Source organism: Miscanthus floridulus, chromosome 5 (assembly GCF_019320115.1).
Source record: "Miscanthus floridulus cultivar M001 chromosome 5, ASM1932011v1, whole genome shotgun sequence".
Lineage (NCBI taxonomy): Eukaryota > Viridiplantae > Streptophyta > Magnoliopsida > Poales > Poaceae > Miscanthus > Miscanthus floridulus.
The window spans coordinates 10,539,596-10,552,872 of NC_089584.1; positions in this window are offsets into that span (position 1 = coordinate 10,539,596).

A 13,277-nucleotide genomic window follows, 5' to 3' on the forward strand; every position below is an offset into this window, starting at 1 on the left:
CTCAGTTCTATGCTACTCTGTTTGTTGAAGAGGATGAGAGGCGGATGCACTGGATGCTTGAGGGCCAGTGGTACAGTGTTGACTATGATATTTTTGCCGCCCATCTTGGCTTCTCAGAGGATGATCTCTAGAGGGACAGGATCTACACCGAGCAGGTGTTACCTCCTGAGCAGCTCGCCTACATGTATCCTCCAGGTGGTGAGAGAGGAGCTGTGGGGAAGGTTCTAGGTCTTCACCCTACCTACAGATACCTGGACAGGATATTTAGGAAGACTATTGACTGCAAGGGTGGAGACAAGGGCAATATTGCAGATTATTCTAAGAACCTACTCCATAGGATGGCACCTGATGCTCGGCCCTTCAGCGTGTTTGACTTTATTTGGTCCGAGATCAGGAGTGTTGGAGAGAGGCCCCTCAAGGGCTGTGGTTTTGCTCCTTATATCATGCATATGATTGAGCAGGTGACAGGGCACACATTCAAGTATGATAAGATTCACAAGGCCCTAAAGATTATTGTAGATCTGCTTGAGACAGGGTTACCTCTAGCAGGACCAGGAGGAGTAGCCGTAGCACCAGAGGCAGATGCACCTGGGAGTGGTGCACCAGTAGGAGCTTCACCTTCACCACGTGCTCCTTCACATTCTACTTCACGCCGTGGCAGTCCTCCCTCGCCTATCCGTAGGCTTTTCAGCTCCATATTTGGGATATGCTGTGACATCCAGACTAGGCAGCAGAAGGAGAGGGAGGCTAGAAGGAAGGACACTCGGACTTTGAAGAAAATTGCTTCTAATCTTGAGCTTGATCCTCCTAGGTCTCCTCTATTAGATGAGGCAGCCAGTGAGCCTAAGACTGAGGAGTAGCAGCAGGCTAGATATGATAGAGAGTATGTTGAGTTCATACAGCGATAGCAGCAGCAGCAGGCACCTGAGCACCCTAACACTCTACCACTTCAGGCTCATGTGCCTACTCACTCTCAGCCACGTCCCAGCACTACCGACGACTATGCTACAGATTGGTGGAGTGACTTGACAGGTGGTGGCGGCTACTATGGCTCTGGTGGCTATGACCCATCTGGTGCCAGTGGTTCTCGTCTGGCTGGTGTTACCCGCTCTAATGACGAAGATGCTGGGAGAGATGATGATGATGATGAGTGATGCCAGAGATTAGTGATAGCTTGTAGCCCCTTTGTCCTTAGTATGTCATTGTTAGACATTTGTGGTGATAGATGACAAAGGGGGAGAGAGACTGATTAAAGCTTCAGGATAGTTTCATTTGCTTATCTTTGTACCTGAAGATATATACTGCAGGCTGTAGTTTGTTTTTGAGCTTCATTGATTATATCTTGTGAGAGATGAGACTTTTGCTTTATCTATGTATCTCTTGAGACATGATCTTTATCTATATATCAGTGGTTTCTGGACTTGAGAAAATTTGTAATGAGTGCTATGTGTGAATTACATGTGTCATTTATTTTCATAAGGACTATGCATGCTAGAATGAAAATATTTGATGTGATGCCTTTATATTTATATTTATTCTTGTATGATATATCTTGTCATATGCATCACAGTTTCTCTTTGTCACACACACATGCACCCCACGGATGCAATGATTTAGGGGGACTCTCCTATTTGTTTTAGTATGTGCAATTGACATTTGAGGTCAGTTTGTGAAATCTAATCATAAGCATATATTAAGGGGGAGCCTCTCATAAATCATTGAACCCAAAAGTTTAAATGTTTATATCATTTTGTAAGCTTTAATCAAGTTGTCATCAATCACCAAAAAGGGGGAGATTGAAAGTGCATCTAGCCCTTTAGTGGGTTTTGGATGATTGTATGACAACGTGATTAAAGGACTAACCCGTTTGCTAAGTGTAGATAGGTAATAGGTTATCTCATAGGTACTTAGTGAAAGCCAAAATAATGTGTTGTTGTATAAACAATCTAGTTCAAGCACAAGACAACAATGCAAATGGAATTCATGTGAAGGCTTATTTATTGTGGGATTTCCATGTACTATATGAAAGCAAGCTCGTGATTATTAGTTAATGAGACATGAGGGATTGCATATGGAATGGTCTCATATTTGAAGCTTGCTAAATTAAAATGAAAAAGATAACAATACATATGAATGGATGATTCAACAACAAGATGTGACTTGATGGCTTGAGATGGTGAAGATAGCAAGGAAAGGCTTCGAGGTACTAAGCAAGGGTGAAGGGCAAGCGACGGCTTGGCGGCCGAAGAACCTAGCTAGGGTGAAGAAGAAAGTACTTGCATTTAGTTGAGGTACTAATCAAGCTAAAGATGGTCATATTGATGTGAAGAATCAAATCTATAATGAAGTATTTGATGGAAGTGACTTGATACATTTGAGATTATTCAAATTTAATAAATGGAATCAAGTCACATGCTCAAGATAGCTATGCTCAAGTGAAAAGATCAACATCAACATGTTAAGCACCCTTACTTGATGAAGATTGGAAGGGACGGCATCAATTCAAAAAGAAATCAACTCAAGTGGTATAAATTCATTTTTGTTTTGATCTTGAGTTTAATAGGTATGCCGTACTACTAAGAGGGATGCATCATGTTAATAGATAATGTTTCATAAGTGCTCAAGCCAACCCATGTGAGGTTTGATTATTTGAGCGACAAAAGTGCTAACTGATTTCTTGCTGGTCTGGCAATACCGGACGTGTCCGGTATTTGTGCAGTAGCTGTAAAATTGTTGTTCTCGGGTTGGTTCGTCGAGAGTTCCGACGGTCGGGAGTTCCGACGTCTCGCACTTCGACAGACTTGGAGATTTCACTGTCCTGGTCATACCGGACGTGTCCGATATTCATACCGGACGTGTCCGGTATGGATGACTAGAAGTCAACGGCTAGTTTTCAAAAGCCTTGAGGGTCGGGAGTTCCGACGTGAGTCAGGAGTTCCGACTGTCGGGAGTTCCGACACCTCACTAATTTTAACTCAGTTACATGTTTTTCAAAATTGCTGAGGGTTAGGGGTTCCGACTTGAGTCAGGAGTTCCGACGGTCGGAAGTCCCAGCATTCTTCGGGAGTTCCGACGCCTCACAACATCACTGTAACTTAGTTACCGTTGGCGCAGTGTGAGTCATACCGGACGTGTCTGGTATGCATACCGGATGTGTCCGGTATTGCAACGACTATAAAACGGCTAGTTTTTCAAGGGGGCTAAATACCCCCAAGCCTCCACCTTTGGAGGCTGCTGATTCTGCTGAGATAGACACACGTTTTTGAGCCTTGTCAACTCTCCTAAACCCTCTCTTAGTGAGTGTGTGATCCAAATTGCAAAATCAATTTGTGGGTTAAGAGAGAATTTGAAAAGGAGAGCAAGCCACCACTTGAGCACTTGTGCATATTGTCAATCTCGTGATTCGCATTTGTTACTGTTGGACTCTTCGGTCCTAGACGGTTAGGCGTCGCCGGAGAGCACCCGAGAGATTGTGGTGTGCCTCAAAAAGTTTGTAACGGTCGATTCCGCCGCCTCAGAATCATTTAGTGGAAGGAGGAAAAGGAGTTGGAAAAGACTCCGGCTAGAGTGACCTTCATGGTACCCTCTAGGGCTGACCTTCGCTGGGTCGCCCGTAGCCCCCTCAACAGAGAGTAGGACTCGAACGAGTCCGAACTTCGGTAAAACAAATATCGTGTCTTAATTCGCATTTCATTTGATATTTGTGTTGCTCTAGCTATTCTACAGGTTCTCTGTGTATATTGTCATCTCCATTAAGTGCCTGCAGTTTGGTTTAAAGATAGAAATCGAAAGGAGCAAGTTCGGTGCCGATCTGCAGAAATCGTGTATACCGGACACGTCCGGTATTCATACCGGACACGTCCGGTATTTCCTGCCTGCACTGAAAATATTTATTCTCTGTTCCAACTTGGTGTTGCAGGGTTGTAGCTTCTAGATATATTCTTTATACCATGTTTACTCTGTGGTTAACTTGTGAGGGGTGGTAGTACTCTTAATTTGAAGTTTCCATTTTTGGAAACTCACTTTACTAATCGTTTCCGCTTTTAAAGGTGTTAATTTTCAGAAACGCCTATTCACCCCCCTCTAGGCGGCATCCTAGGTCCTTTCAATGACCAATGCCTTGCAATGCATATGATGATATGTTCAGTTTTTAATACTTAAACACCTGGGGTGTTACAATCCTTCCCCCTAAAAGAAGTTTAAAAATTTAAAAATAAAAATAAAAAACACCCTTTGCCGAGTGCCGGTGCTGTGGCACTCGGCAAAGAGGTTAAAAAACAGATTTCTTTGCCGAGTGCCGGAGCTGTGGCACTCGGCAAAGAGTTTTTTTTAAAAAAAATAGACGGCGTCGGCCGTCGGCCGACGGCGTCAAATCTTTGCCGAGTGCCCGCACGGCACTCGGCAAAACCTTTGCCGAGTGCCCGAAATTTGGCACTTGGCAAAGCAGCCTTTACCGGAAGGGGATTCGACGGAGGCTCTTTGCCGAGTGTTGCACTCGGCAAAGGCTTTGCCGAGTGCAAAGCTGCCTTTGCCGAGTGCAACAGGCACTCGGCAAAGAGCCCGCCTCCAGTAGTGTAAGCATATTGCTAATTGTATTTTCAATTTTCCACAAAATGAAAACAGTGCTAACTAGAATTATATAATGTGCATTTGTTCTTCCAACAAGAAACGAATAAGGCTCTTATTTGCAATGTACAGTACTCCCCACAATGCAGGATACTACATCTCGCCTGAAATATAAAAGGATTTTGCTATGTACCTGAACAAGCACTTGTACATCTAGAATTTCTAATATTTCAGGACAAGGTAGTATTATACTATACTCTAATATCCAAGACAATTGATTGTTGTGATGTTGTGTTATGACAATGAACATAAGACATTAGATCATTAGATGTTATGCCAAAGTTGTATGGTACATGAGATAGAACTTTAATTTCTTCTCTTTTTATTAAATGTTATGTTTAGCACACCAGGAAAAAATAAATCATATGTAACACCTATAATCAATGCGTATGATAGAACTCATGATGTTGTGAAATACAGTTTGCCACGTTCTACAATGAATGCAGAATAAAACCTCCGATTTAGTATTTATTTCAAAGTTTTCCTACTAATGATAGTCAAAGATATATTTGAGAACAATATATTACTGATGGTTTAAGATATATAGATCTAAGCATTTAGCAGAGTTAGATGTTTGAATTTAACCATCTGAGAAATACAAGCACCATATTTCTTCCTTCTCACAGTCATCAGAAGAATGAAAGAAAAATGCTGGCCATATATATGATGGGAATTAAAAAAAAATGTTAACACAAATTTCACCTCGGAAGAATCTTGAGATATGATACTATCTCCCGGAGAAGCTACTCCAATCCCGGTGTAGTAGCTCTTTTCTAGCAGGCCCAAGGACCTGCCGATGCTCGCGAGCGCAAATAAGATAAGCAGAGCAAAGACGGTTGCAAGCCACATCTCGAAGACAAAGAACGCAATACGACGGAGATAACCCTTCTGGGGCTCCATGGCCTTGTCTGAGAGAGGAAGTGGAGAGGTGAAATCAACTTTGAAGTGAACGAGGCATATATGAGACTGAATTTGAGGGTATATTTCCCCATATTTATAAGAGGATTTTTTTATGTATAATATCCGTTGTATAATTATAATATACAACAAATAAATTTGGCAGGGTTGACTTAGATGCAGACTGCAGACAAAATGATAGTTTCGCCCTATTAAGGTGGCAGCATGCATATATGTTCTAGATAGATACTACTACCTCCGGGCATAGAAGTACGTAGTAGTCTAGTACATATATTTGACATCTTTAATGTTTATCTTTTGATCGTTAGCATATTCTAGAATGCATTTTTGAAACCCTCATCTGCTCCGGTACTCCTCCCTCGAAGACTTACATGAATTTTAAAGCATCCAAATAAGGTAATTAATTTTTTTGCTAATTATTTTCTATCTAGGCCACGCTTGGACCTAGCCCGTCCGTCTAGCCCTGAGTCCACCCCGTCCCAAAGTAAAGTCATCTTCACGGAAGGAGACGGCGGCATCCATTCATTCGTCGAGGAAGGAGACGGCCTAGATAGAGCGACGAGCGAGCGCCAACAATATTCTGGAGCAGTGGAACCCAGCCGACCGAGCGACGCCGGCACCTCTCAAGGACCCGCTCGCGCCCCGCCGCCATGTAATTTCGTTTCTAGTAAGGGCGCGTTTAGATATAAAATTTTTTGGGTTTTGGATAGTGTAGCATTTTCGTTTGTATTTGGTAGTTAGTGTCTAATTATAGGCTGATTAGGTTTGAAAGTTTCGTCTCGTGATTTCTCGTCCAACTGTGCAATTGGTTTTTTTTCATCTACATTTAGTACTCCATGCATGTGCCGCAAAATTCGATGTGATGGATACTGCGTAAAATTTTTTTGGGAACTAAACAGGCCCTAACTAGTAAGAGCAAGTATAATAGCAGGCTGTAAACCGACTAAATGCTGAGGTGGAGGAGAGAGAGGAGAAGCGGGCTGTAAGGACGTGTCCGGTATGGCTGAGGCAGCAGACCAGCAAGCAGCTGTTTACAGCGATGCTCAAGCCCGATGGCGACCAAGTGATGAGTCAACCTCAGTATCTCATGATACTCATCACTTGTGTCTCATGGCCAAGAAAAGCAAGAAGAAGAATAACAAGAAAGATCAAGAAAAGGAGAAAGCACAAGTAGATGATCAAGATAAGAGTGACGTTGAAGTTGAAGACAACTACAACCTTGATCATCTTAACCATAAAGATAAGTTCATTATCATGAAGATAGTTGAAAAGAATGATGAGCTTGAAGAAGAGATAGAGAAGCAAGAGCAATCGCTTCAAAATCAAGAAAAGTTTCTCATCTCCAAATTGCAAGAGCTAAAGGCAATAAATGAGAGGTATGAAAAATTATCAATTGAGCATGCTTTAGTTACTAACTCCTCTTCTAGTGTTTCACAACTAGAGAAGGAAAACTTTGAGCTCAAGGTAAGGCTAGATGAACTATCAAGCAAGTACAATGTGCTACAAGCTAATTATGTTCATCTAAAGTGCTCTCATGAAGAATTAGTAGAATCAAACATTATGCTTGAGGTAGCACATGAGGTTGTGATCACATCGGTAAAATCCTCTCAACCTCTCACACATTTACTCACTAGTACACCATCTCAATTAAATGTTTCTTGTGCTAATGAGTGTGCTCCTCAAGCAAGCCAATCTTCGGTTGAGCTAAATCTTATAGAAAACATAGAGCTCAAAGAAGAAGTGCAAAGATTAAAGAAAGATGTGATTTGGTTGAAGGGTAAGGAGAAAGCACAACCTTCTCAAGATAACCATGATAACATGGTGAAGAAGCTTGAGAAGGGTTCAAACCTTGCTTCCTCCAAAGCCCAACAAAAGAATCACATCTCAAGCAAGGCCAACACAACCAAGAGCAAGAAACATGGAAAAAGGATGTGCTATGGTTGTGGATTGTATGGACATGAGTGGGCTATGTGTCCACACAAGAGTTGGGCCAACAAGGTTGAAGCCGCTAATCAAAAGGCTTCTACCAAGGAGGCCAAGCAAGTGAAGAGTCATGGATAAAGTGCTTGTCTCATGAGCAAGAAATTGGGGCATCCTACCAAGACCCAATGTACAAAGAAGCAAGAAAGGAAGCCCAAGTTACAACTAGAAGATGCTATGGGTGCAATGAGATGGGCCACAAGGTTGATAGATGTCCATACAAGCAAAGCAAGCATAGAGCACACAAAGGCCGCATATGCTATGCTTGTAGAAGAAAGGGGCATCTAAGCTATGAATGCCCAAATGGTAAAACTCCTAAGCCAAACACATTTGTTTATAATAATATGCTTAGGAAGACCACAAATGGAGTTAGCACTAGTAAGGTGATGTGTTCACCACAAACTAATGCTAAAGCCATTTGGGTGCATAAGCACTTGTTGACTAACTTAAAAGGACCCAACAAGAGTTGGGTACCAAAGTGTGCTTAGGTTAATGATGTAGGTACTTGGTGATGAGATGAAATCTTCGGGGTGGTTGAGCAAGCAATTTGATAATATTCACTCAATCTATCAACCAATTCTTATCATAATCCTTTATATGGTTGACCCGAAGATAATTCAATAAATATATCATCTATTTCATCCTCATCATTGGTAACAAGTACCTAAACTTTATACCATAGCCACTTTGTTCGGTTTGTGTACAAAAGGTCACAAATAGACATATTTGTGAAATATTGAAAGTGGTTAATAAGTTTTACTTGATGTTTATCATATTTGCCATATGATGCTTTTATTAGCTCTCTAGTAGAGTAATTTATTTGTTGAGATGCAAGTATACAATAAATAAATATTACAGTTAAAATGAAGAATCACAAGCAGCAACTTAATTGGTTCTGTCTTTCACCTATCGGACGTGTCCGGTATTACTATCGGACGTGTCCGGTACGGCCAAGGACAGAAAGTCAGTGTTTCTGTTCTGTGTATTCCGGACGTGTCCGGTATACTACCGGACATGTCCGGTATTGCATGGACCAGAACACTAATTGTGTTGCAACTGAGTATTCGATCCATACATTTTTTTATATATCCCTAACTTACTTAGAAGCTTGTGTTTTATCAAATCTAAGTGGATTGTGAGCATCTCTTAAACTCACTTTTAACTATGGCAATCTTATTTGGTTTATGGTCAAAATGAAAATTGACTCTCAATTTCTTATTAGAATAAAAGTGCTTGTTGAAAGTCATTCAAAATACTTGAAGCACTTATTTAGGGGGAGCTAAATTTCTATTTTGCACCATTGTGGACTAATAAATTTATCTAGCACTCTTTGTAGTCCTTTGGATGAAAAATTGAATTTGTATCAAGCATGATTACTTGGCAATCAATGTCAACATAAAGATTATCATGCCATGTATCTTCTTAGTGGTATTCTTGTGGGCTCAAGGCAAAGGTATGTGTTTACATACATACATTGTAAGTGCATCTAAGGCCCTTTATATGTTAGAATGTGCATTTGTGTGACATAGGAGAGATGTTTTTCAAAACCCCTAACTAGCATGAGTAGGAAGTGTGAATTTGAAAAACTATTTGAATCTTGGTCTTTGTGACCTAGCCTTGCCATGTGATGATTATAGCTCTCCTTGATTGTTTGATCAGCTAATCACACATGACATGGCTCTCTTAAGTCCACAATCTACTTTGTCTCACTTTATCTCTCTCAAGAAAGCAAATTATTGATTATGCCATATATTTGGAAAAGAGAAAATAAATTGATGGCATTCGATAAGAAAAGTGATAGTACTCGGTTTGGATCAAGATCATACACCTTTTTGGATTGAGCAACAACAGAGAAAGGGTTTGGAAGAGTGAGAACACATTTTGGAATTATTTGGGCTAGCCCGCGTATACCGGACGTGTCCGGTATGCTACCGGACGTGTCCGGTATGAGCGAGACTATAAAAATAGAGCGTACCCCTTCAGCCCAAACAGACTTGCCTCCTCCAAACCAACCAGCCGACGCCCTTCTTCTCACCTAGGGCGACCAAGGATTTCACCAAGGAAAAGAGAGAGGGAGATTGCATTGGAGAAGGCTTGGATCAAGGATTAAAGGCCCGTGGATTTGGATTTCACATCGCTCTCTCTTCTCTCCTCTCAAGGTACCCTAATCACGGACCTCATCCAATCTACATGGTCAATGCATGATTTTAAAATTCCTTCGGTGATTGTGCTGCATTGGTGATGAAGAAGCAATGCCCAAAGTTTGGTATTAATCCATGTTGGTTTGAATCAAGGAACCCTGGTTAGGGTTGCTGGTCGCCCATACCAAACGTGTCCGGTATGCTACCGGATGTGTCCGGTATGACCCAGCAGAGCAGGCTCTCTGCTTCCTTTGATTCAATGCTATCCTAGAATTGTTTATTAGGCATAGTTTCTTCTGTATCTATGTTTTACAAACCTTGTGACAATGGTGTGTCGAGGTGATTGTAAAACCTTGGATAAAAGAATCTATGTCTAATTACAATTCAAGAATAAGCTATGGGCATGTATCTAAAATTCTTTGGAAATCTTTGGATACAGGACAGCAGCCATGAGTGGACAACAGGAGCTGAGGTCCAAGCACAGGCATGATCCAGCACTTGAGAAGTACAAGAAGGCAAGACAGGATATGCATCCTGGATTTCAGCCGACCAGCAGGAGGTCCACCAGGGCTGCCTCTAGTGCAGCAGCTCAGTATGCAAAGGGGTCTAGGAGCTCTTCTTCTGACACAGACACTGATGAGTTCAGAGTGGAGTCTAGAGATGAAAGAAAGAGGAAGAGCACTAACAGAGGATCAAATGGTGACAGCTTAGATGAGGAGCAGGAGATTGAGGAGGAGGAGTCAGTTCCTCTAGTTCAGCACCAGCTTGGTCAGGGGATGCACTATGGTCTCCTTGAGACACGTCTACCCAATGTGCCCTCCTATATTCCCAGAGTGGACTATAGGGGAAAGGGTATGACTAGGAAGGCTAGAGATGAGCGAAGGGTTGATCCGAGGAGCTTACCTAAGGTTCAGTATGATCACCGCTTCTAGACAGCCTTTCACTTGGATTTCTACCCCAGTGTTATTCTCACCAGAAACCCTATGATTGCCAGGTCTCAATGGATTGACTGGCATTACGTTATAGAGTTGCAGAAGGCCTCAGTTGATCATGCCATTGCCATTTGACAGCGAACTGAGGTTTATGAGATCATGGAGTTCCAGCATGACTGAAACACAAAGGTAGTAGCTCAGTTCTATGCTACTCTGTTTGTTGAAGAGGATGAGAGGCGGATGCACTGGATGCTTGAGGGCCAGTGGTACAGTGTTGACTATGATATTTTTGCCGCCCATCTTGGCTTCTCAGAGGATGATCTCTAGAGGGACAGGATCTACACCGAGCAGGTGTTACCTCCTGAGCAGCTCGCCTACATGTATCCTCCAGGTGGTGAGAGAGGAGCTGTGGGGAAGGTTCTAGGTCTTCACCCTACCTACAGATACCTGGACAGGATATTTAGGAAGACTATTGACTGCAAGGGTGGAGACAAGGGCAATATTGCAGATTATTCTAAGAACCTACTCCATAGGATGGCACCTGATGCTCGGCCCTTCAGCGTGTTTGACTTTATTTGGTCCGAGATCAGGAGTGTTGGAGAGAGGCCCCTCAAGGGCTGTGGTTTTGCTCCTTATATCATGCATATGATTGAGCAGGTGACAGGGCACACATTCAAGTATGATAAGATTCACAAGGCCCTAAAGATTATTGTAGATCTGCTTGAGACAGGGTTACCTCTAGCAGGACCAGGAGGAGTAGCCGTAGCACCAGAGGCAGATGCACCTGGGAGTGGTGCACCAGTAGGAGCTTCACCTTCACCACGTGCTCCTTCACATTCTACTTCACGCCGTGGCAGTCCTCCCTCGCCTATCCGTAGGCTTTTCAGCTCCATATTTGGGATATGCTGTGACATCCAGACTAGGCAGCAGAAGGAGAGGGAGGCTAGAAGGAAGGACACTCGGACTTTGAAGAAAATTGCTTCTAATCTTGAGCTTGATCCTCCTAGGTCTCCTCTATTAGATGAGGCAGCCAGTGAGCCTAAGACTGAGGAGTAGCAGCAGGCTAGATATGATAGAGAGTATGTTGAGTTCATACAGCGATAGCAGCAGCAGCAGGCACCTGAGCACCCTAACACTCTACCACTTCAGGCTCATGTGCCTACTCACTCTCAGCCACGTCCCAGCACTACCGACGACTATGCTACAGATTGGTGGAGTGACTTGACAGGTGGTGGCGGCTACTATGGCTCTGGTGGCTATGACCCATCTGGTGCCAGTGGTTCTCGTCTGGCTGGTGTTACCCGCTCTAATGACGAAGATGCTGGGAGAGATGATGATGATGATGAGTGATGCCAGAGATTAGTGATAGCTTGTAGCCCCTTTGTCCTTAGTATGTCATTGTTAGACATTTGTGGTGATAGATGACAAAGGGGGAGAGAGACTGATTAAAGCTTCAGGATAGTTTCATTTGCTTATCTTTGTACCTGAAGATATATACTGCAGGCTGTAGTTTGTTTTTGAGCTTCATTGATTATATCTTGTGAGAGATGAGACTTTTGCTTTATCTATGTATCTCTTGAGACATGATCTTTATCTATATATCAGTGGTTTCTGGACTTGAGAAAATTTGTAATGAGTGCTATGTGTGAATTACATGTGTCATTTATTTTCATAAGGACTATGCATGCTAGAATGAAAATATTTGATGTGATGCCTTTATATTTATATTTATTCTTGTATGATATATCTTGTCATATGCATCACAGTTTCTCTTTGTCACACACACATGCACCCCACGGATGCAATGATTTAGGGGGACTCTCCTATTTGTTTTAGTATGTGCAATTGACATTTGAGGTCAGTTTGTGAAATCTAATCATAAGCATATATTAAGGGGGAGCCTCTCATAAATCATTGAACCCAAAAGTTTAAATGTTTATATCATTTTGTAAGCTTTAATCAAGTTGTCATCAATCACCAAAAAGGGGGAGATTGAAAGTGCATCTAGCCCTTTAGTGGGTTTTGGATGATTGTATGACAACGTGATTAAAGGACTAACCCGTTTGCTAAGTGTAGATAGGTAATAGGTTATCTCATAGGTACTTAGTGAAAGCCAAAATAATGTGTTGTTGTATAAACAATCTAGTTCAAGCACAAGACAACAATGCAAATGGAATTCATGTGAAGGCTTATTTATTGTGGGATTTCCATGTACTATATGAAAGCAAGCTCGTGATTATTAGTTAATGAGACATGAGGGATTGCATATGGAATGGTCTCATATTTGAAGCTTGCTAAATTAAAATGAAAAAGATAACAATACATATGAATGGATGATTCAACAACAAGATGTGACTTGATGGCTTGAGATGGTGAAGATAGCAAGGAAAGGCTTCGAGGTACTAAGCAAGGGTGAAGGGCAAGCGACGGCTTGGCGGCCGAAGAACCTAGCTAGGGTGAAGAAGAAAGTACTTGCATTTAGTTGAGGTACTAATCAAGCTAAAGATGGTCATATTGATGTGAAGAATCAAATCTATAATGAAGTATTTGATGGAAGTGACTTGATACATTTGAGATTATTCAAATTTAATAAATGGAATCAAGTCACATGCTCAAGATAGCTATGCTCAAGTGAAAAGATCAACATCAACATGTTAAGCACCCTTACTTGATGAAGATT